General features: G+C 45.2%; 2 pseudogenes; one reads left to right on the forward strand and one right to left on the reverse strand.

Moving 5' to 3' along the window:
• The first annotated feature begins 2,106 nt into the window (after positions 1-2,106).
• On the forward strand, positions 2,107-8,870 carry LOC108634628 (annotated as a pseudogene).
• Positions 8,871-20,687: 11,817 nt separating this feature from the next.
• LOC108634633 lies at positions 20,688-21,972 on the reverse strand (annotated as a pseudogene).
• Positions 21,973-22,820: the final 848 nt, after the last annotated feature.

Raw genomic sequence — 22,820 nt, forward strand, 5'->3', positions numbered from 1 at the left:
TGCCCAATTCTCTGCAGATTGGTCTCTGTCAGGAACAAATGCCAAAATTTTGTAGCCTTTGAGGCTAAATCACAGAGTTAGAAGTGCAACCTGACATGATTGATGAGCACGTGAAAGAAAATAATCAGGACAAAAAAAACTCGGGTGATTACCAAAACTCATGTTCCTGGAGAAGAAAGTTTGTACTTCTTCATATCTGCAAGTTTCCTGTCAGGGATGTTAGTCTGTACACAAGCATGTGTGTGCATATGTGTGCACGAAATTGCCTGACAGTACGCTTGTGAATATGAAGTGTCGGAACTGACCTAGCCAAGTGATGGAAGTCAGATAGCATAAACATGAAAGCCATAGGGAAAGGTACATACTCAGGCCATGAGAAGCACTGGAGCCACGGTACCAATGCCTGTTATCTCACTGAGCAAGCAATTTCTAAGTGGGAAAAGAGTGATGCACCCAGTACACCTGGCAGAAAGGAGAGGCAGGAATAAAGTGCCTGAGAGCCACCAGTGAGAGTGCAGAGAATCCAAGACACAGAACAGGCTGCAATCCCAGACACAGAAGCCACAGTGGGTGACCCCACAGCCCCTTGGACATACAGCTACAAAGGGCTTTCCATCCTTCTCAAGAAGAATGCTGAGCATTCTTTCCCTGACCTTGCCATGAGCATGAGGAACACTTGCCATTTTGGGGAGGTTTCGGAAATGGACCAGCACAGCAGCATAAGCACTTGCTACCTGCATAGACTTCCAGTCTGAAACATCACTCTTTGTACTGTTCGCACAAAGCATATATAGGGGGTCAGGACTATAGGATGGATGGCTTAGATTGATCCCGTTGCTGCTCCAAGCCCCACAGGATTGGGTAACTGGGCTGGCTGGTACATATTCTCAGATGGAGAACAGAACCACTTGAAAGGGCCTCGGTAGGGTAAATGGGCAGATGTGCATGTCTCTGGCACCAGTGAGTCACGGGACTTAAGGAGTTGTCCTTAACGACTCACTGGCAGGAATTAGAATAAGATTCAGGGAGCTTCCTCATGCCAGCAGAGCATGCCCCATTTCTCCCTCTGTGAAAAGTGTGGCCAAGCCACCTCAGGCCTGTGCAGCATTCATGTCTGTCCAGTGAGGGAGGGAGGGTTTCCCGACACCTTCTGTGGTTCAGAAGTGACTGCCTACTGTTGGCTTTCAAGATTGAGAAAGTGCTCTCCAAACCTGTGGACTAAAAGAGTCTGATCTCCCTTTGGTGCAACTCACTCAGGAGGAGAAGGGCTTGCCTTCATTCTGAGGATAAGCTTCTCCTATGAGCACTGGTGTCCATACAGTGGCAAACGGCAACAGAACCACTTAAAGAGGTGGAGACACACAGACACCAGCCCTGGTAAACACAAGGAAGGATTGCTCCAAACAGTGCTATGCCAAAGCAGAGACAAAGAAAGAGAGAGCTCTGTACCCTAAGGTCCTGGTGTGCCTGAACAATGGAGATCAACATGGCAAATGGTGGGATTTTTCCCTACTCCCCTAGCTTCCGGCCAGCAAGTCTCTCTGTCTCATGGAGAAAAGTATCCAGTCACTTGGCACCCCTGTGTATCCTTTGGATACTCAGGGAGAGCTCCCAGTTATTGAAGGTCCTGTGGGACACAGGAGTGTGCTGTTTGGATTGTGGATCAGGAATCCGGGGTTGGAATTTCCAGAACCAGACCAATGACAGCGCCTGAGGTAGCGGCAGATGCAAAACCTGCTAGCTCTCTGGAGCAGAGTCTGGCCACGCAGTGGAGCAGATCCCAGGAACCACGGAAGATGCCACCCAGTCTAGGGGTATGTCCATAGTGTGCTGTCCACTGCCCTCTTGGCCATTGGTCTAGATTTGGGTCAGCTGCCTGTGTGTGGCTCACAGCCTAGGGCCCCGCCTGTTTGGCTGATGTCCCAGGGCCCATTCACCCTGTCCTGGGCTGCCATCACCCCTTTTATAGTCTCAGGCCACCCCTCACACACACCAGCCATAGCCTCTGAACCATGCCCAACACTCCCCACACCAAAAATGCTAGTGGGCCCCACAGGTTTACTGCACCCTGGGCCACCATTGCTCACCACTTGCTGTGGTGCTATTATGTCCTGTCCCTTAGCATCTGACCCAGGCTGTGGTCATGGCCAGAGCCAAGAGGAGTGTGAGAGGCAGAGGAATGCGGGAGCATCCAGGGACCCCGGACCTTCTCAGTTTTGAGCCCGGGTGCTCAGGGGGATGGGGCCACAAGGCCTGCCCTTGTGATGTGTTGTGTGGCTGGGAGGTTGCAGCCATCAGTGGTCACACCAGGTGAAGATGCCCCCCTCTTCAGAGTGGAGGCAGGAGAGGATGGCAAGGCCCAGGTGGATGGAGACATGGTTAGGATCAGACCGGTGTTCCAGCTGCTTGCAGTGGGCATCATTGAGGATGTGGAGGTTGTGCCAGATGAGGAGCAGCAACAGTGTTCCTCCCCAGAGCTGGACGAGAAGACGGTGGAGGAGCAGTGCCAGGAAAGGCCTGGAGGCCTGAGTGAGCTTCCGGCACTAGATGTGCTGCAGGCACTGGCGACCCTGCAAGGGGATCTGAGCTCTGAGCCTGAGAAAACCTGCAGGGCCTACGTTTGGTTCATGTGCAAGAGCCATGAGAGGAGGAAGCGTGACTTGGCTCAGAGGAGCACCATCATCCAGGGCATCCTTGGCTTCTGGGCCAACGTGGTATCCTTTCTGCTACTCCTTGTGGTCCGCTGCTCAGGAGGAGGGGGAGGTGCAGAGGCAGGGGCAGGAGGAGAGGTGGAGGCGAGGGCGCAGAATGGGTGCTGGTAGACCTGAAGAAAGTGTGGTACTGGGCAATTGGCAGGCTCCAAAGGCACAGCTGTGTAGAGCCCAGGCAAGACCACGCCAGTAAGTGTCACAGCCATGATCTGTGTGTGTCTACTTCAGGCCTCCATCTGAGGAGGAACAGCCTCTAAGTAGGAATGACCAGAGACAGTACACTAGAGCAGCCTTAACTGACAGTTATTGAGGAGAATGATCCTGAAAATAACTGAGACATGGGAGTCAGACACACACACACACACGCACACACACACACACATACACAAACCCATACAACATATGTACACATAAATTAACAAACACCAACCCCTTTGCTTTCAGACACGGTTTGTCACAATGACTGTAAGTCCTACCATGTAAGCAGTGACATGCCACTACCCAGCATACACAGGTCTGGGAAATAATAGCTATCAGAAACAGCCCCTGCTTGGGGAATGCAGACCACCTCAGAGGCAGAACACCACCAGGAACACAGAGCCATCAGCTTGTCTGATGATATGGCAGGGCCTGAGCACATCAGTAGTGGCTGGGTAAGTGGAAGTGCCCAGCATCCTTGAAGATGCCTGTCCCCATGTCCTTCTTCCACCCCAGACTAGGGCTGATGCTCCTGGCTCTTCTTGGCCCAGCATGTTGCATAAATGGCTCCTTGACCTCAAGCAGATTATGAACCACTTTCAAGTTTCTGTCATGATCAGCGACCAAGATAAAGACTTTCTCAGCTACTTAATTAACTTGAATGTCAGTGAGTGAAACTGAGGACAGGTGGGTACGGAACTTGGCAGAGTGTGTGAGGATCATGATATCCATGTTCCTACACTGTGAGAGTCTGGAGAGTCTTCGTGGAAGCTGTTAATTCTTGCCTGGGAGGCAAGCTAAGGACCCTAGAAGCTTGCACATTTTCCCTCCTCCTTATCATAGCAGGTACAGGTGTGAGCCATCCACTGTCATGCAGCAAGTTACTCTTTTCCTTTCAGGACCATCCCAACTTCTTGAATACAGTGATCATTAAGGAGTATTATCTTGACATCACTGGCAAAACGTGGCTCCCAGGGTGATGAGTGTGGGTGTGCAGGGATGTGGATGATCCACTTGCGGGATCCATACCTGTCTCCACTGTCTTTCTGCAGGATACAGGGGACATCATTACACTCCAGTTCAGTGGTTCTGGGACTTTGAACAGGTAGCACCAGCTGCAGGCTAGACACCAGGAGCCTCAACTTTCTCAGTGGGTTGTTAGATCACAACTGCCCAGAATCAAACTGGATTGCTGAGCTGGTATTGCTTTTGTCCTGCATACAGTTGATGACTGTTGTTGGAGTTCTTGGCTGCTCATATGAGGCTTTCGGTCTTGGTCAGCCCAGGGCTGACCTTGCTCAGCAGCAAGGTGTTGCCAGCAGATCATCAGCGAAGACGAGTGGGATGATCCCCTGAAGGACTACCCAAGGAGGGAATATTCTCCCATGAAAGGTAACTGACAGAAACACTTGTGATGAAGGGGTCTGGAGATGGGCCGTGAAGGGACAGCTGTGTACTAGCCGGGACACTGTCCCTTCCTAAATGGGGATGCTCAGTCTCATGCAAGCTTGCTGTGGAAACTGAATGTGGGCCATGCGTATAGCAGGTGGCCTGCTGAGACTGGGGGATTGGGGATTCAGTGTGTCCGTGAGTGAAGCAAGTCTCGCTCAAGTTGGTTGTGGTTTCATACTGAGAGTCCTAGGTGATACTACTATAGGCAGGGTGAATTAAGTTTGTCAGAATCATCCTTTCGTGGGTCCTGCCATCCCCTGGCCTCCTATTGCTCACTGAGTTTGAGATTGCCTGGGCCTTGCACTCCTGCCCCTTACCCTGGGAAGACCTATCATTGCAAGGGCCTCTCCTGGGTCCAAGTACACCTGTGTGCTGACTTTGGGATCTTCTGTGAATTTCCACATCCACCACTCAGCGGCTCACCACCACTACACCTGCTGCCCTGGAAGCAGCTTCAGGCTACCTTGGGAAAATATGGCAGAGCTTGGGGAGGTGGTGGACAGGAAGTCACAAGGACAGGACATGGTGACTACTGACTCCATCCCTGACATTGCAGCGACCAACCACCCTTATACTGGGGATGCCTCATGCCTCCTCTTATGGTTACTCGGCACCTCCTCTTCTGTCACCTTCATAACTACATATTCCCTGGGCCAGACACACGCACACACACACAAAAACACAGCCAACACAAGCACATCGTGTAAACAACACATGCTCAGCACAGGGATGCGAACACAGTCTCCTGAAACACCTGTGTTTCCAGTTTGCATTTGTGTCCCCAAGCTGAGCATGTGTGTGTATACACACATGTGCTTGTGTCAGACATGTTTGTGTGTGTGTGTGCATGTGTGCATGTGTGTCCAGCCTAGGGCAGACACAGAGATGAAGGTGACAGGAGAGGAGGTGCTGAGCAACCATAAGAAGAGGCAGGAGGTGTCCCCATTGTAAGGGTGGGTGGTTGCCATATCTCTGCAGTGATGCTGTCCAGGATGTGAATGAGGAAAGGACAGCCAGTGATAACTCTGGACCATGCTGCAGAGATCTGCAATTAGACCAAATACAAAAACATGCTAACCATTTCTACCTTGTTAGTGTGTTTGCTTGGACAGGGAAGAGGCAGTGCATGGTCTGAGGATTCACCCAGGACAAATCAGATGGGGTGGGTCTTTGAAACCACTGGCCGTGGAGCCCTCAGTCAGTGGGCACATGGGCCATTCTGTGGAAATGTAGACGTGGCTACAGCAGGACTGGGATGGTGAGGAGGCTAAGGTCCTACAGAGAAGGGCGGAGACCTAAAAAAGAAATAGACACAGATTGTCTGCTGCACTGGAGAGTTGTTCCACACACATAAGGAGAACTGGGAACGTTCTGGACCTGTGCTGCCCAGGATCAGCCCATCAGCCAGCACAGTCTTTCCATGAGGGTGACACACATTCACATGATGTGACACAAAACACAAGATGAGCTAAGGTAGGCTGTCCTTGCAAAACCACAGGCATCCTTGGAGAGACAGGGTGTGACCATGGCGTGCCTCCAGGCACTTCCAGCCTCCCTGGCAGTGCACCTAGGCAAAGAAAGTGCAGGGGTGGGTGTCCGTGTGTGGCCCTCTGCCGGGATGTGTCTGTGAGAGAAGGGACAGGGAGGAAACAAGTTTGGTAGGCTTATTGCATGTCCCAAGGGATCTCTGGAGAGTGGGAGACAGGGAGGCCTCTGGGGGCAATTTGAAGCCTGCTGGTTTTCAGGGTCCAGGGTTTGGCAATAGCAGTCCTGCCAAAGATACCCCATGGCTCATGCTGAAAGTCCTGATGTGAATTCCTTCTTTCCTTTGTGGTCATGCCTATGGATGTGTGGTCTAGATGGCAAGTGCATGGCTGCACCTGAGGGAGGATTCTGGCAGTCTTGCTGGAGCAGATTCTCTGATTTTGTCATAGAGGATCTGCCTCAGGTGACACTCAGATGGACCCTGCCTTCCAAGTGACAGTCTTGGATGTCTTTGGGCCCAACCAAGGACAGGCTTCTTTGGGACTTCAGCTGTGTGGGCAAGCAGGTATAGCTGATTGTATGAAGACCTACCTGACCTTAATGAGAGCAAATGAAGGGAGTCTTGGCATTTAGTAAATAAGTGAGGCATGGGTGCTTGCTGCTGTCACAGAGTTAGAAGTACAACCTGACATGATCAATGAGCAAGTGAAAGAAAATAAACCAGGACAAAGAAAGTCAGATGCTTACCAAAATTCATGTTCCTGGAGAAGAAAGCTTGTACTTCTGCATATGTGCAAGTTTCCTCTCAGGGACGTTAGTGTGTTCACGCATGTGTGTGCAGATGCACCTGCCAGTACGCTTATGAGTATGAGCTGTCAGAACTGACCTAACCAGGTGATGGAAGTTGAACAGCAAAAACATGAAAGCCATAGGGAAAGATAAGAAGACTCTAGCTAGCAGAAGCACTGAAGCCAGGGTACTGATCCCCATTATCTCACTGAGTGAGCAAGTTTTGAGTGGAATCACAGTGGTACAGCAAGGATGCCTGGCAGAAAGCAGAGGCAGGAATAAAGTGCTGGTGGTGACCAGCGAGAATGCAGGCTTCAATCCCAGACACAGAAGCCATGGTGGGTGACCTCTCAGTGCCATAAACACCCAGATACAAGAGCCTTTCTATCCTTCTCAAGTGCCAGGCATACTTTCCCTGACCTTATCATGAGTATGAGCAATGCTTGTCTTTTATGTTTGGTTTCAGTGATGGACCAAAACTACAGCATAAGTACCTGCTACCTGCAGAGTCTTGCAATTTGAATCATCACTCTTTGTACTCTTTACAGAACACATATATTGGGTATGGGGACTACAGGAGGGATGGCTTAGCTTGATCCTCTTGCTGCTCCCAACCCACCGGCTTGGGCGACAGGGCAGGCTTGAATATGTTCTCACATGGAGAACAGTACCACTTTGAAAGGGCCTCGGAAATGTAAATTGGCAGCCGTGCATGTTTCAGGCACCAGTGGGTCATGGAACTTAATGGGGAGCTGTCCTTACCATTTCCCTGGCAGGTATTCAAATAATGTTCAGGGAGTTCCCTCAGGCCAGCAGGGCATGCCCCATTTCTCCATCTGTGCAAAGTGTGGCTAAGCCACCTCAGGCTTTTGCAGCATTCATGTCTGTCCAGCAAGGGAGGGAGGGTCGCACAGCCCCTTCTGCAGTATAGCTGTTACTGCCCACTGTTGGCTTTCAAGTTTGAGAAAGCACTCTCCGAATGTGAGGACTAACAAAGTCTGATCTCCTGTGGGTGCAACTCACTAAGGAGGAGAAGGGCTTGCCTTCTCATATAAACTCCGTATGAGTGGTGGTGTACAGAGAGTGCCAGACAGCAACAGCACCACTTATAGAGATGGAGACAAACAGATATTAGCCCTTGATACATACATAGAAGGATTGCCCAAAACATTGCTATGCCACAAGCAGAGATAAAGAGACATAGAACAAGCTCTGTACCCTAAGGCTCTGGTGTCCCTGAACAGTAGCGATCAACTGTATCAAACAGTGGGATTTTCCCTTCACCCCTAGCATCTGGACAGCAACATGTTCTCTATCCCATGGTAAAAAGTATCCAGCCATGTGGCACTTCTGCTTATCATTTGGATACTCAGGAAGAGTTCTCAGTTTATTGATGGTCCTGAGGGACACAGGAGTGTGCTGTTAGGACTGCTGAGCAGGAACCCGTGGTTGGAATTTCCAGAGCCCAGTCAATGACAGTGTCAGGGGTAGCAGCCGATGCAAAACCAACTTCCTCCCTGGAGCAGAATATGCCATGTGGGTACACTGCAGCCCAGGAACCGTGGAAGATGCCCTACATTCGAGGGGCATGTCCATAAGGGTGCCACCCACAATGCTCTCAGCTATTGGAGTAGATTTGAACCAGCAGCCTGAGGATGGCTCACAGTCTATGGACCTGCTTATTTGGCTGATCTCCCCAGGGCCGATTTACCCACTCCTGTGCTGTCTGCCACCCCTTTCTTCAGCCTCATGTAACTGGACAAACATCAGCCCCTACTTCCCTACCATCTCCCTCACTCCCCACCCCCAAAAAGCTAGTGGGTCGCACAGGATTATTGCAGCCTGAGCCGCATGTACACACCATTTGTTGTGCTGTTATGTCCCATCCCTTCGCCTCTGCCCCAGCCTGGGGTCACGACCATGGCCAAGAGGAATGTGAAAGGTGGCCAGAGGAATACGGGAGTATCCTGGGACCCCGGCCCTTCCCAGTTGTGAGCCCTGGTTTCAGGGCTCTGGGGTTGGCAGTATGCCATCCTGCGGCTTTCTGAGGCTGGGACCTTGCAGTCACTAGTTTTCATGCCAGGCAAAGTAGCCACCCTATTCAGGGTGGAGGGGGTGGACTACAGTGAGCTCCTGGTAGATGGAGACGTGACAGGGATCGGGCAGTTTTTCCAGCTACTAGCAAAAGATATCATGGAGGAGGTGGATGTTGTGGCAGATGAGGAGAAGCAATAGAGGTTCTGCCAGGAGCTGAGAAGATGGTAAAGGAGCAGGGCCAGGAAAGGCCCAGGAGCACGACTGAGCTTCCTGGGCAAGATGCACTTCAGGCACTGTCCTCCTTAAAGGTGGAACTGAGCTCTGAGCATAAGAAAAACTGCAGGGACTACTTCCAGTTCATGTGCAAGAACCATCAGAGGAGGAAGCCTGACTTGGCCTGGAGGAGTGCCATCATCTGGGGCATCCCTTGCTTCTGGGCCATAGCTGTATCCTTTCTGCTGCTCTTTGAAGTCCATCACACAGGAGGAGGAGGAGGCACAGGAGCCTTTTCCCTCTTCTCTATCCTGGCAGGTGCTGTTGCAGAGTCATCCATGGTCCCACTGCAAGTTGATATTTTCCTTTCAGGATCCCCCTACTTCTTGAACACGTTGACCACTAAGTAGAATTACCTTGACAGCACTTACAAGTGTGTGTTTGCAAGGTTGTGGGTGTCCACCTGTGAGATCCACACACGTCTTCCCTGTCTCTCTGCAGGGTATAGGGCACGTCGTTCCACTCCTGTCCACTGGTTCTGGGACTTCGAATGTGGAGCATCCAGCCAAAGCATGGACACCAGGAGCCTTAACTTTCTGAGCTGGTTGTCAGGTGATACTACTAGAGGCAGTGTGTATTAAGTATCTTTGTCAGAATTATCCTTTGTGGGTCCCTCCATCCCCTGGCCTCCTGCTGCTCATGGAGTTTGAGATTGCCTGGGCACTTCATTCCCACCCCTTACCATGGGAAGGCCTATCAGTGAAAGGGTGTCCTCTCCGGGGTCCCAGTGCACCTGTGTGTGGCCTTTGGGATCGTCTGTGCATTTCCACATACACCACTCAGCATCTCACAACCATCAAACATGCTGCGCTGGAAGCAGCTCCAGGCTGCCTTGGGAAAATATGGAAGAGTTCATGGAGGAGGTGAACAGGGAGCCCCAAGGGCTGGACATGGTGCCTACTGTCACCATCTCTGACATTGCTGGACTCAGTTACCTTCACCTCCTGAAAGACCTATGTTCCCTGTTTGTATTTGTGTCCCCGTACTGATCAGCCCTGGGATTTCTATGGAAGGAATGACGCTAAAGCTGAAACTCCAGTACTTTGGCCACCTCATGTGAAGTGTTGACTCATTGGAAAAGACTTTGATGCTGGGAGGGATTGGGGGCAGGAGGAGAAGGGCACAACCGAGGATGAGATGGCTGGATGGACTGACTCGATGGACGTAAATCTGAGTGAACTCTGGGAGTTGGTGATGTACAGGGAGGCCTGACATGCTGCGATTCATGGGGTCGCAAAGAGTTGGACCTGACTGAGTGACTGAACTGAACTCAACTGACTGAGCATGAGTGTGTATACACACATGTGCTTATATTGGCTCTGTGTGTGTGTGTCCAGCCCAGGGCAGATGCAGAGATGAAAGCGGCAGGAGTGGAGGTGCCTAGCAACCATAAGAGGAGTCATGAAGTGACCAGGCTGAAGGTGGTTTGTTGCCTTTTGCATTGACCCTGTCCAAGATGGGAACGAGGAAAGGATGGCCACTGATAACTCCAGACCGTGGCTCCAGATATTTGCAATTAGACCAGATACAAAACACGGTAATCATTTCTACTGTGTTGTTGCGTGTGTTTGGACCAGGAAGAGGGGGTTCATAGTCTAAGGATTTACACAGAGCAAATCACGTGGGGTGCGGCTCTGAAACCACTGTCTGTGGAGCCCTCAGTGTGTGGGGCCTTGGGCTCTCCTGTGGAAATGGTGGACGTGGCTATGGCAAGACCCAGGATGGTGAGACTAAGGTCCTGCTGAGATGGGCAGAGACCTGAAGGAGAAAGAGTCATAGATTGCCTGGCACACGGAGACTTTTTCCACACACATGTCAAAAGGAGAACTGGGAATGTCCTGGGCCAGTGCTGCCCTGATCAGCCCAGCAGCCAGCACACACCCTCCCTGAGGGTGGCACACACTGGCACGATGTGACACCAAACATGAGATGTGCTAAAGTATGCTGTATCTGCAAAACCAAAGGCATCCTAGGAAAGACATGCTGTAAGTGCGGCATGCCTCCAGGCACTTCCAGCCTGCCTCCCTGGCAGTGCCGAAAGACGAGGAAAGCGCAAGTGCGTTTACCAGTGTGACCCTCTGGCAGGATATGCCTTGTGATGGAGGGAACAGAGAAAAGGCAAGGGCAGAGGGTTAACTTCATGTCCCAAGGGACCTCAGGAGAGTGGGAGACAAAGAAGCCCCTGGGGGCAGTTCAGGGCCTGCTGGTTTTCAGGGTCCAGGGTCTAGGTAATAGCAGTCCTGCCAAAGATACCCCATGGTCCGTGCTGAAATTTCTGACATGAATTCCTTCTTTTCTCTGGGGTCTTCCCCCTGGCTTTGGGGGCCTGAAGGGCAAAGGTGCATGTCTGCACCTGAGGGAGGATTCTGGTAGTCTTGCTGGAGCAGAATCTTTGATTTTGTCTTAGGGGATTTCAACCAGGTGACACTCAGAGAGATGCCGTCTTCCAGGAGACCGCCTTGCATGCCTCTGGCCCAACCAGGCACTGGCTTCCTTGGCATGGGGGCTGATTAGGGAAATAGGGATGGGTGACTGTAGGGAGTCCTACCTGGGCCTAATGAGAACAACTGAAAGAGAGACTTGACATTTAGCAAATCACTGAGGTCTGGGTAGTTCAGGCCCTCTTGTTGTTTTTGAGATAGAAAAGCTGCTTTCCGCCCAAGGGAGGCATTAGCTCTGGGCCCAGAAAGTGCAGGTTTCCCAGGGCATCATCTGTTTGGGGACTCCGTGTGCATGGGTAGTGTTAAACAGAAGGGACGACGTGTAGGGATGCCACCTTACTTTTATGGCCTCTGGTTCCATTCTTTGTATCAGAAGAGACCCTTTATCCATGTGCTTCTTCTTCACAACCTTGGATCAGACCCAGGCCTATCACAATCTCTGGGGGATTTTGGAGGTTCAGGCATCTCTTTGGCCTTTTCCTGCTACATGGAGATAGCATATGGAGGCACAAGTAGACAAGTGCACACTGAAAGGTACACAGATAGGAAGAAGAGGGGGCCTCACTCAGAATGTTGTGGGCTGTAAGGGGTGGTAGGCTAGCAAGAGGGGCACAACACTGACAAGGAATGACCTAGATAGGCGCACACTGAAAAAGCAGTTCTTCAAGTCAGCTGAGCTCAGAGGTCCTTGTTCTCTGGTCCTCTGAAGGAATGCACAGGCAATGGATCAGGCCAACGTGACTGGTATTGTGAGGTGGTCCAAGGTGATGGGAGAATGCAGAAGGCAGGCACATGTTATACAGCTGTTTATGGCAAGTGCTTCCAACCCTGCCCACTGCTCTGCAGGTCAGTCCCTGTCAATAGCAAACGCCAAGATTTTGTAACCTTTGAGGATAAGTCACAGAGTTAGAAGTGCAAAGTGGCATGATCGATGAGCAAGTGAGAAAACAACCAGGACAAAGAAATGAAGGTGCTTACCAAAATTCACGTTCCTGAAAAAGAAGGCTTGTACTTTTGCATATGGACAAGTTTCCTCTCAGAGATGCTACTGTGTACCCCCGTATGTTTGTGCACATGTGTGCATGGAGTCCCTATCAGTACACTTGTGAGTATGAGCTGTCACAACTGACCTTGCCAGGTGATGGAAATTGGATAGTGAAAACATGAAGTTCTTAGGGAAAGGTACATAGCCTCTGGCCAGCAGAAGCACTGAAGCCAGGGAATTGATCCGCATTATCTCACTGAGCAAACACGTTCTAAGTGGAATCACAGTGGTGTACCTAGGATGCCTGGCAGAAAGGAGATGCAGGAGGAAAGAGGCTGGGAAGTGTGAAGAGGAAACTCCACTCCACCTGCAGTTTATGAAAAGTAGAAAATGTACCTAATGAGCTGGAAGGAGAAACTGTACTTAATTAATTGAGTTATCTAGCTAAGTGTATTTCCATCCAAACAGCCAAAAGTGCTTCCTGGTTTCTTCTTGCTGCCTATAGTAAAATATAAAGGGAAATTTTAAAAAAATTAAGATAAATATTATTAAAAAAGGAGATGAACTTACTGACTTGGAAATTTTCCAGTCTTTTAAGATGACAGAAGATGCTAAAATTAATGTCTCTAAAGCAAGATCCAGGGCATTGAGATTAGGTGGTCTAAATATAACATTTTACACCACCTATATGCCAGTACTTCTTCATATTATTATACATTTTTTTAATAAAGGTGTTCTAAAGATGAGTGTGACTGTAAAATTCTTTGTTAAGCCTCAAAAAGCTGGAAGGGGATGCTTCATGGCATTATTTAGTCAGGCCAATGCCCTCAAAGAGTTTAGGGGTGTCACTCAGAGAACTGTTCAATCACACAATAAGACTTCTACCAAGGTTCAGGGTGTTATCCCTCAGACAGAGTAGGCCTTGTTATGAAAACATGTGTGATTGTGGCTTTGGAGTGGGGTGTTTTGCCATGAACACCAGTAACATTATCAGGAGACACATCAAGTTTTTAAGATAACATATTTAAGTTCAGCTCGGACTGAAAGGACCAGCAATAGTACAAAGTAAGAGCTCTGGACTTCTGCCTTCTACAAGCAGGAAGCAGGCTAAGGAGCCTGTTTCACTGTAGTCATATACTACCCACTTTTCATGCAATGGAATCATGTCAGAGGGTAGAAGTAAAAATTCAGAGACTGAAGCCTAGGAAGTTTCCAGGCCTTAAGTCCTAATCAAAGAACTGCCCACAAGAACCCATGGGATTTCAGTACTGCTACTATTGACTTCCATCTCCCCTCCCCTTTCTGGAACAGGAGTGTCTATGAAGGTTACCTGTGAATGACCCACCACTGTATGTTGGCTGTGAAATTGGGCAGATTAACTCATCTCTTTTGTTCACACATCCTCAGGTCTAGAGGAACTACACTTGTATAATTTGAACTGATGTGTTGGAGACTTGAGAGGCTCTTGGACTGCAAGGAGATCAAACAAGTCAATCCTAAAGTAAATCTCTCCTGCATATTCATTGGAAGGATTGATGCTGAAGCTGAAGCTCCAATACTTGGGCTACCTGATGCGAATAACTGACTCATTGGAAAAGACCATGATGCGGGAAAGACTGAAGGTAGGAGAAGGGGACAGCAGAGAATGAGATTGTTGGATAGCATCATTGACTCAATGGACTTGAGTTTGAGCAAGCTCCTGGAGTTGATGGGCAGGGAAGCCTGCAGTGCTGCAGTCCATGGGGTCGCAAAGAATAGGACACAACTGAACGTCAGAACACTTGAGATAATGTAGAAGTGGACCCTGATCCATATCTGAACCTCACTTAGATGACAAGGTCCTGAACTTCAAGTTAATGCTATAATGGATAAATTATTTGAAAACATTGGCAGGAAAAATGCATTTTGGACATGCAATATGAAAACAATTTGTGGCCATGTGTGTACCACGTGGTTTTAAATTATGTCCTCAAATTCTTTCCTTCTCCCCTTCACATGTGTGGTGGACTAAATGGTTCATTTCTAATGTCAGAATATTGTAGAAATGAACAATGAAGTGTCTGAGACTAGGTCATAAAAGTCACTACAGTCTCCTTGCTCATCCTCTTGGATCTCTCACTCTAGAAGCCAGCTTAGTCGTATCTTGAGAACACTCAGGTAGCCCAGGAGAGTGGCCCATGTGAAAGAACTGAGGCTTTCTCCCAACAGCCATCAAGGAAACTGGTTTCAACAGCTATGTGAGTAAGCCATCTTGGAAGGAAATCCACTAGCCCATGTCAAGGCTTCAGATGATGGAAATCTCATGAAACAGTGAGCCAGATCACTCAGCTGAATTACCCCTGGATTCACAACTTTCAGCAGCAGTATGAGATAATATTGTGATAAGCTGTTAGTTTGGGGTAATTTGCTATGCAGCTGTAGTCCATCAATGCACTGCCAAATTTGGGCAATGTCTTTCTCCAGGGGAGCCTGTCCATTTAGTCCAATCTAAAACAGAATCTGCTACTTCAGTTTAGAAAACATACCCCACCCTTGATCTGACCACCCTCAGTTTCAGATCAAATACATTCTCAGTTCAGTTCAGTCGCTCAGTCGTGTCTGACTCTTTGTGACATCATGAATTACAGCACGCCAGGCCTCCTTGTCCATCACCATCTCCCGGAGTTCACTCAGACTCACATCCATTGAGTCAGTGATGCTATCCAGCCATCTCATTCTCTGTTGACCCATTCTCCTCCTGCCCTCAATCCCTGCTAGCATCAAAGTTTTTTCCAATGAGTAAACACTTCGTATGAGGTGGCCAAAGTACTGGAGTTTCAGCTTTAGCATAATTTGTTCCAAAGAAATTCCAGGGCTGATCTCCTTCAGAATGGACTGGCTGGATCTCCTTGCAGTCCAAGGGAATCTCAAGAGTCTTCTCCAACACCAAAATCATCAATGTTCCGGTGTTCAGCCTTCTTCATAGTCCAACTCTCACATCCATACATGACTACTGGAAAAACCATAGCCTTGATCAGACGGACCTTAGTTGGCAAAGTAATGTCTCTGTTTTTGAATATGCTATCTAGGTTGGTCATAACTTTTCACTTACCTGAATGTCTTATCAGCCTTGCCTAGCCTCAGCAATGATCCTCTCAGTTGAGCCAGAATCCACTCTCACCCTTATGGTCCTCTTAATAAGTTTCCACCACTGACATGCATTCTGTTGTTGTTGTCCATTGCTTTTCAGTCTCTCAGTCTCTCTTTGAAATCCCATGGACCCACCCTGTTCCTTAGCTATAAATCCCAGCTGCATCCCTGCTGGAGTCAGACATAAGCTCAATCTCTCTCACACATTATGTAGTACTCACCTTGAATAAAGTTTTTCTTACCACCTTTAGTAAGTTTTATGAATAATTTTTTAACATTTCCAAGTTCTGTTAGTAAGGATTATTCTCAGAGGAATATAGTTTTATACCTTTATACTATATTCATTTGGGGGAACAAATTTCTAGAATTAAAACATTTCATGTTTTTTACCATACAAACAAAATATCTTTAAAATATATTTACATATCTTAAAAAATGTAGTAATCTGAAAAGGATGTGTATATAGACATGTCAGTGTATATACACATACCCTCAGACTTCCAAGGAAAACTTAATTCTCAGTAAACTATAAATGAAAACATTAAGCCTGCAAATAGTGAAATCATTGGAATTAACTTGCCAAAAATCATAGAGAATGAAATTTTAATTAAAAAATGTACACATAAATATATTTGGGATTCAGACAAAATTGCTAAATAAAGGTAGGTCATGAACAGATATGTTTCTGCATAACTAAATCACTCTGATATACATCTGAAACTCAACATTGTAAATCAAATATATCAACAAAAAAAAATTGTAAAGAAAGCTTTTAAAATACAAGGTTATAAAGAAAAAAAAATCCTAAAGAAAGATGAAGGTATATATGAATTGAAATAAAAATAGAAAACAACAACAATAAAACTTGTTGGGATAATAAAGTAAGAGCTGCTTTTTGAAAAAGAAAGTCAGAAACATTGGTACAACTGTGGCAAATCTAATAAGGGGAACAGGAGGTTAATTTCAGTACTAGAAATGAGAAATGGTATGGGTTCTGAGAGGATAATATTCAACTCTGAGTGGAATTACTTTTGTTTCAGGAAAGGTCCAGTCAAGCAAAAACCTGGGGAAAGAAAGGGAAGGAAAGAAAGAGGAAGAGAGACAGAGGAAGAAAGGAAGAAAAGGAAAGGAAGGGAGAAAGAAAGAAAAGTAAATGTCTCAACAAATGTTGTAAACTATCCAATAAAACAATTTTCTTTAAGATCTAGAAACAGAAATGGAAATTTATTAAGCCAATTACTCATTGCCTTTGATGAACCCCCCCCCCCCGAAAAAAAGAAAGAAAAAAAGAAAGGAAAGAAAAGAAAAGAAAACCCATTTACACACCACTGTTTAGAAGTCCTGGCCAACACAATATGATTATTAAAAAAAATAATAATAAATAAAAATATGCCATGCTATTTGTAAAAATACAGACAGCAGAAATCATTTTTTAAAAAAATTCTGTAAATACTAATTTTACTTACAATGTTTTGGCAACATCAGCAGATGAATGGATAAGAAAGCTGTGGTACATATACACAATGGAGAATTACTCAGCCATTAAAAATAATACATTTTAGTTCTAATGAGATGGATGAAACTGGAGCCGATTATACAGAGTGAAGTAAACCAGAAAGATATTGAATTTAGAAAGACGGTAATGATGACCCTGTATGTGAGACAGCAAGAGAGACAGATGTGTAGAGTGGACTTTTGGACCCTGAGGGAGAGGGAGAGGGTGGGATGATTTGGGAGAATGGCATTGAAACATGTATACTATGATGCAAGACACGGGTTGCCAGTCTATGTTTGATGCAGGATACAGGATGCTTGGGGCTGGTGCATGGGGATGATCCAGAGAGATGGTATGGGGAGGGAGGTGGGAGGGGGGGTTCATGTTTGGGAATTCATGTACACCTGTGGTGGATTCATGTCAATGTATGGCAAAACCAATACAGTATTGTAGAGTAAAATAAAGCAAAAATAAAAATAAAAAAAAGCAAAGTAGACAAGGAAATTTACAAAGGGCAATAACAAAACAGTAATCTTGCCAGATATTCAATATATTTGTAAACAAAACAAAATGTCATTGCCTGGAAAAAATATAGAGGTATTGATAGAAAAACAGAGGAAGCTCCTGAAAGAACTCAACTATTAACTATCTTTTATTTGCAGGCACAGAAACTGACTCAAGTTAATTCTAAGCAAAGCCCTGATATTATCTGCTTTTGTTTGTTTGTTTGTTTTGTGTGTGTATGTGTGTATGTATGTGTGTGTGAAAATCTAGGAAATTTAGGCTGGAGAGGGAAGAGGGTAGAGACTTAAAGTCTCCACTTTAAGGAGGAGGAGGAGGAAAGGGAGGGGGTTGGAAATTTCATTGTGTGATTTGAACATCATTGGTGAAGCTCAAACAAAGGAGGTAGCAAGCCATGCAAAAGAATAGCAGTTGCAAAGTCTTTGGATCGGGAAGAAATGGAATTTACTTGAGGAAAAGCAAGGCCTGTGTTGTCAAAAACAGTGCACTGGCGGGGTAAATAGTAGAGTAGAACGACAGAGAATGGAAGAGAGTAAGTAGTCAGGGACCATATCCCTGGAAACTTTTTATTTGAAAATAAATAAAACTTATACTACTTAGGAGCATACGTCAGAGCAAACAACAGTAACTGTGTTGATAATACTAAGCAACAATAAAAACACATAACTAAAACATTTCATATTTTTACTATAGAAATAGAATAAAGGAGATAAGAATGCAATAGTCTGCACATTTATTTATACATAGAGTTTTCACCTAAGACCAGAACATACACACACACTCTTTATACACCTAAGAGTGGTTTAAGCTGACACTTAGCAAAGTGCTTTGGCCCAAGTAAACTAACTGGAAAGGCTTAGTATAATATTCAAAGTGCAAATCAATCAATCAAGCATTGAGTAAATAAATACAATTTATTTGTATTTAAATTTTACACTCAGGAAATTACCTAAAATGGAGACAATAGACTCACTACAGCTTAGTCATCTGTAGTCCTTCCTCTTCAGTTCTGAGAGGGATGCTAACCCCTTGGTGATTATCATTTTCCAGCATTTTGTGAAAGCTAAGAGGATTTAAATAAATTGGGGAGGGGGCAGAGTGGGGAGAGACAAAGAAGGGGAGAAAGGAAAAGGAAACGGAGATATTTCTCCTAGCATAGGTCTACAGACAGGATCCCAGGTTCCTTGAATGGTGCACAGAGATTGCTAGGTATCTGTGCCAGAAGTGAAGAAGGGATGACATTCAACTCCAGGAGGAGACTTAACTCCAGGAACCCACGGAGGGAGCCAAGTGTGCTGATGTTCAGGAACCAATACTTAGAGGGTACCCCACAGGTCTGTGAAAGAGCCCTTGGAGACCACAAGAAAAAAGTATAATCACAAGTATAATCACAGATTAGTTGAATAGATTACAGGAAGGATAATAACTCTATGACCTGATAATTACTAAAATAAACGAGACAATTCTTGCACATCAGACTGTATCAAGTAAGACTGAAACTCAGTATTAGTTTGATAAAATGGGAAATTACACACACAAAGAATTAGTTGTTAACTGTACTACATTTGTGTCCATGGCAAGATAAGATACAAAACTGAAATCCTCACATGTTCAGTTAGGGTAAGACATATGTAACTGGAAAAGTTAAAAAAAAAAGTTGTACAAAGGGTTTAATCACCCTGGGTCATTTTTATCCACTACATTTACTATTCTTGGACAACTCCATTGTAGCTTAAGGGTAAGAGAACTAAATTTACCTCAATTCATAAACTGAACAGATTTCCTGTGATTGATCCTTTTCAGTTAAAACTATGGGTCCAGTACAAATCAAACTGGATGTCAGGGCTCTCTTTTCTTTGGAAATCTTAACTTCCTTTACTACTGTGTACGACACAGATATGGCTACTTCACTGTGACTATAGGCCAGCCAAATGGGAAAAGAGACGGAATGAATCAAATTCCCATTTTGGTCACTCAACAAGAGGTCCACAGGCACCAGGTCTCATTCTAATAACTATCTCTGCTTCTCCAACTGCAGTCAATGATACACAGGGCCTGCTTGATGCCTGCAGGGGTCTCTCACCAAATAAAGACATTTTAATGGTTAGCTTCCTGAGATGTTCCTGGGCTAGGTCAAGACACTCTGAGACAGTGTTCCTTTTGCCTTTGATCCATGCCTGGAGAGAATGTATGCCTCTTCCTCCACTGGGACAAGAAGCCACAGATCTTCACTGATTAAATCCCATGTCTGGTCCAAACTCACATCTTAGATTCTCCATCAACTTCTCCACAGCACGCTTTCACAGCCAGATTATCTTAGATAAGCACAAGAGGCACTTTGGAGATTTCAGCAGCACATGGGACCATATCATAGGAAACCCATTCCAATCTGGCTATATAGTTGATACTGAGATCTTCAAGGCATGAAAACAGTTGAAAACTACGTTGCTAAAACACTCTACAGATTATATGTATAGTAGAGCTTTCGAATTTACAAGTAACATGAAATACCAAAATAGGTTGTTACTTTTCCTTTCTCCACTTCTCTCATTCTCTCTCTCTCTCTCTCACGCACATATGTACACATTCTTTTTACATGTTGAGACAATTTTATGAAAAACGGGTAATAGATTTTTAAATAACATCTCAATATTCAGATCAAACAAAACTGGACTTCCTGTATTTAAAACAAAAACACATAAATTACCATCGGTTTCCCTATATTTGATATTATTGAGTAATGCTATAATTTGATTTTTTTTTAATGGGGTTTTTAACTTTGACTGAAATACTTACTTCAGACTTACTGAAAGTAGAATAAACATTTTTTTTCTCTTTTGACCTTCAAGTTTTAGATTTGGGGGGTGATGATTCAGAATCAGATGTGTTCACAGTAATGGATGCTACTTCCACCAATCCTGGTTGAAGGGCTTCCAGTGATACCTGAATAACAACTTTTGTTTCAGGAGGTAATCCTTCTAGCTGCTTAGGCTTCTTAAACATTTGATGACACTGGGTCTTGTGCTCCCTTTTCTCTTTGAAAGTTAAAAACTAGGCGACATTTGGGACACTGGTGAAAACTCTTTTCCCAGTGCCCTCTACAATGACGTCTGTATGGTGTTACAGTTTTAAAAATTTTGAGACAAAACGGGCAAAACAAATTCTTAGTATTACCATGGTATGCTCTGAAATGCGCATCCACATCTCCAAAATATGATGACCTGTAACTGCAAACCTGGCATACATAGGGCATTTCACCAGGCTTATGATTGCCTTTCATGTGCTGTAAGAGAACCTGATCTGTCTCAAAGGACAACCCACAGATTTGACAGACTGTGGAGGGCCCCTGGGGAGTGTGGACACTTTCAATGTGACACTGCAGCTGAAAGGGAGTAGGAAACTGGTGGAGGCAGTGCTGGCAGGTGGTGTGGTTTTTCCAGCTGTCACCTCTCTGCCTCTCAAGTTCCAAATGGTGCTTCATGTGATTCATAAACTTGACATTTTTTAGAACTTTCAAGTAGTTGAGGCCTTTAAAGGCTGTGTGGGTCTTCGGTTCTGGCTGCCCAACTCCTATATGCTCTCCATAGTAGAAGTCACGAGGTAACACAATCAGATTTCCTTTTGTGGGATCAACAATCTTTTTTAGACTTGCTAAACTTGGAAAATCAGTTTTTGTCAGTACTTTTTCCCCTAAAGGTTTTACAGGCTTGCAATGAACATTGTCCTTTGGAAAAGGTGTTGGAAAAGGTTCTCCATTCTGAACATGGCTTAGTGAGGTATGGACACGGTCTGGTGTGCTTTGCTGAGTGGTCACTGTATGAAAAATACCTGAAGGGGACAAAGCTAAGGAATGATCCCCTATAATGCGATCACTGAGTTTAGGCCTTTTGGGATTTCTGCTATTTGTTTCAGAAGTGGAAAGTCACTTTGATACATGAGGACTTTTATTCATATCTCCTGCAGAAACTGCTGTTTCTACTGGATGCTGCAATGAACTTGTGAAAGTAATCAAAAACAACATAACTCCTTTAAAAAGCTATTAGGCACTATTTGTGGTGAAATATTTTTATAATCAGCTTGAGACAAAGGCTCAGTAATAACAGGACTATCTGTTGATCTTGATTCAGAGTCAGAAACTGGCAAGATAGTCTTTGATTCTGATGTAGTAGTCACAAGACTAACAGGCTGCAATTTGTGAGCGCTACCATTCCTGAAGTGACCATACCTTTTTCTCCTTGAACAAGAATCTGGGGTAACTCTGTTCAGTATGTTTGAAATGATTGGTTTTGAAGTTGAGGTCATCCCAACAAAGATCACATCAGCATCTTCATTTACATGTTCCATTCCAACCAAGATCAGTTCAGTATCATTATCATATACTTGTTTGGTATCTTCCTCGCATTTCGGTAGTTCTGGCTCTTGTTCTTCTTCACATAACTTACTTGGTGGTTCCATATTTTAAATACTTTTTTATTCTTGGAAGGTGTGGCCACAAGTCCCATTGCTTCCTTTATACGAACTGCCACCTAAGTATAAACATACTACATATTACTTAAGTAAAGAAAAATGTGCTATTTGATTATCTCCAAAACTCTAGGGTAATTATAAACACCCTTATCTCACAGACAAAGACACGGAATGTCAAAGAGACAGAATGACAGCTGAAAACCTATGACTACAAGTCTACATGACTCTAGAATTATAGCTTTGTCCCATGTTGACTTTTATATCTTCTATTTAAAAAAAGAAAAAAAAATAACCCAACACCACTGATCATTAGGTGAAATCACATGTAAAGGACAAGTATTTTTACAAAAGCACTGTTGTGCAGTGTTTAGAAACATGGACTTTGGAGTCAAAGAAGATTAATTTGGAATTCTAAGTTAACCACACAACAGCCACATCTTCTTGGACGAATTTATAACTTTTAAATGTGTTTCTCTATCTTAAAGAGAAACATGCTTGTTTGTTAGATTTAAGGTTAAAAACTCTTTTAAAAAGGCATCAGCTATTCAATGGCATCTTGTTTTGTAGTAAAATTGGAAGAAAATGTATCTTAAATGCACATTACAATTGATTCACAAATTCTAATTTCATAAATGTTAATAAAGAAAATAGGTAGCAAATTCAAAGTATAAAGTATCTATACATAGTTAACAAACAGCATAATTCAATGCCAAGCACTTAACACAGGTCTAGTAAATTGAGAAATAACTCTCTTGATAATCTCACTCCAATTCCACACTGATATATCCTAAATTTCTCCCTCTGATCCTCGCTAAACTTAAATCCAACAATGCTTC

Source organism: Capra hircus, unplaced genomic scaffold, assembly GCF_001704415.2.
Source record: "Capra hircus breed San Clemente unplaced genomic scaffold, ASM170441v1, whole genome shotgun sequence".
NCBI classification, from domain to species: Eukaryota; Metazoa; Chordata; class Mammalia; order Artiodactyla; family Bovidae; genus Capra; species Capra hircus.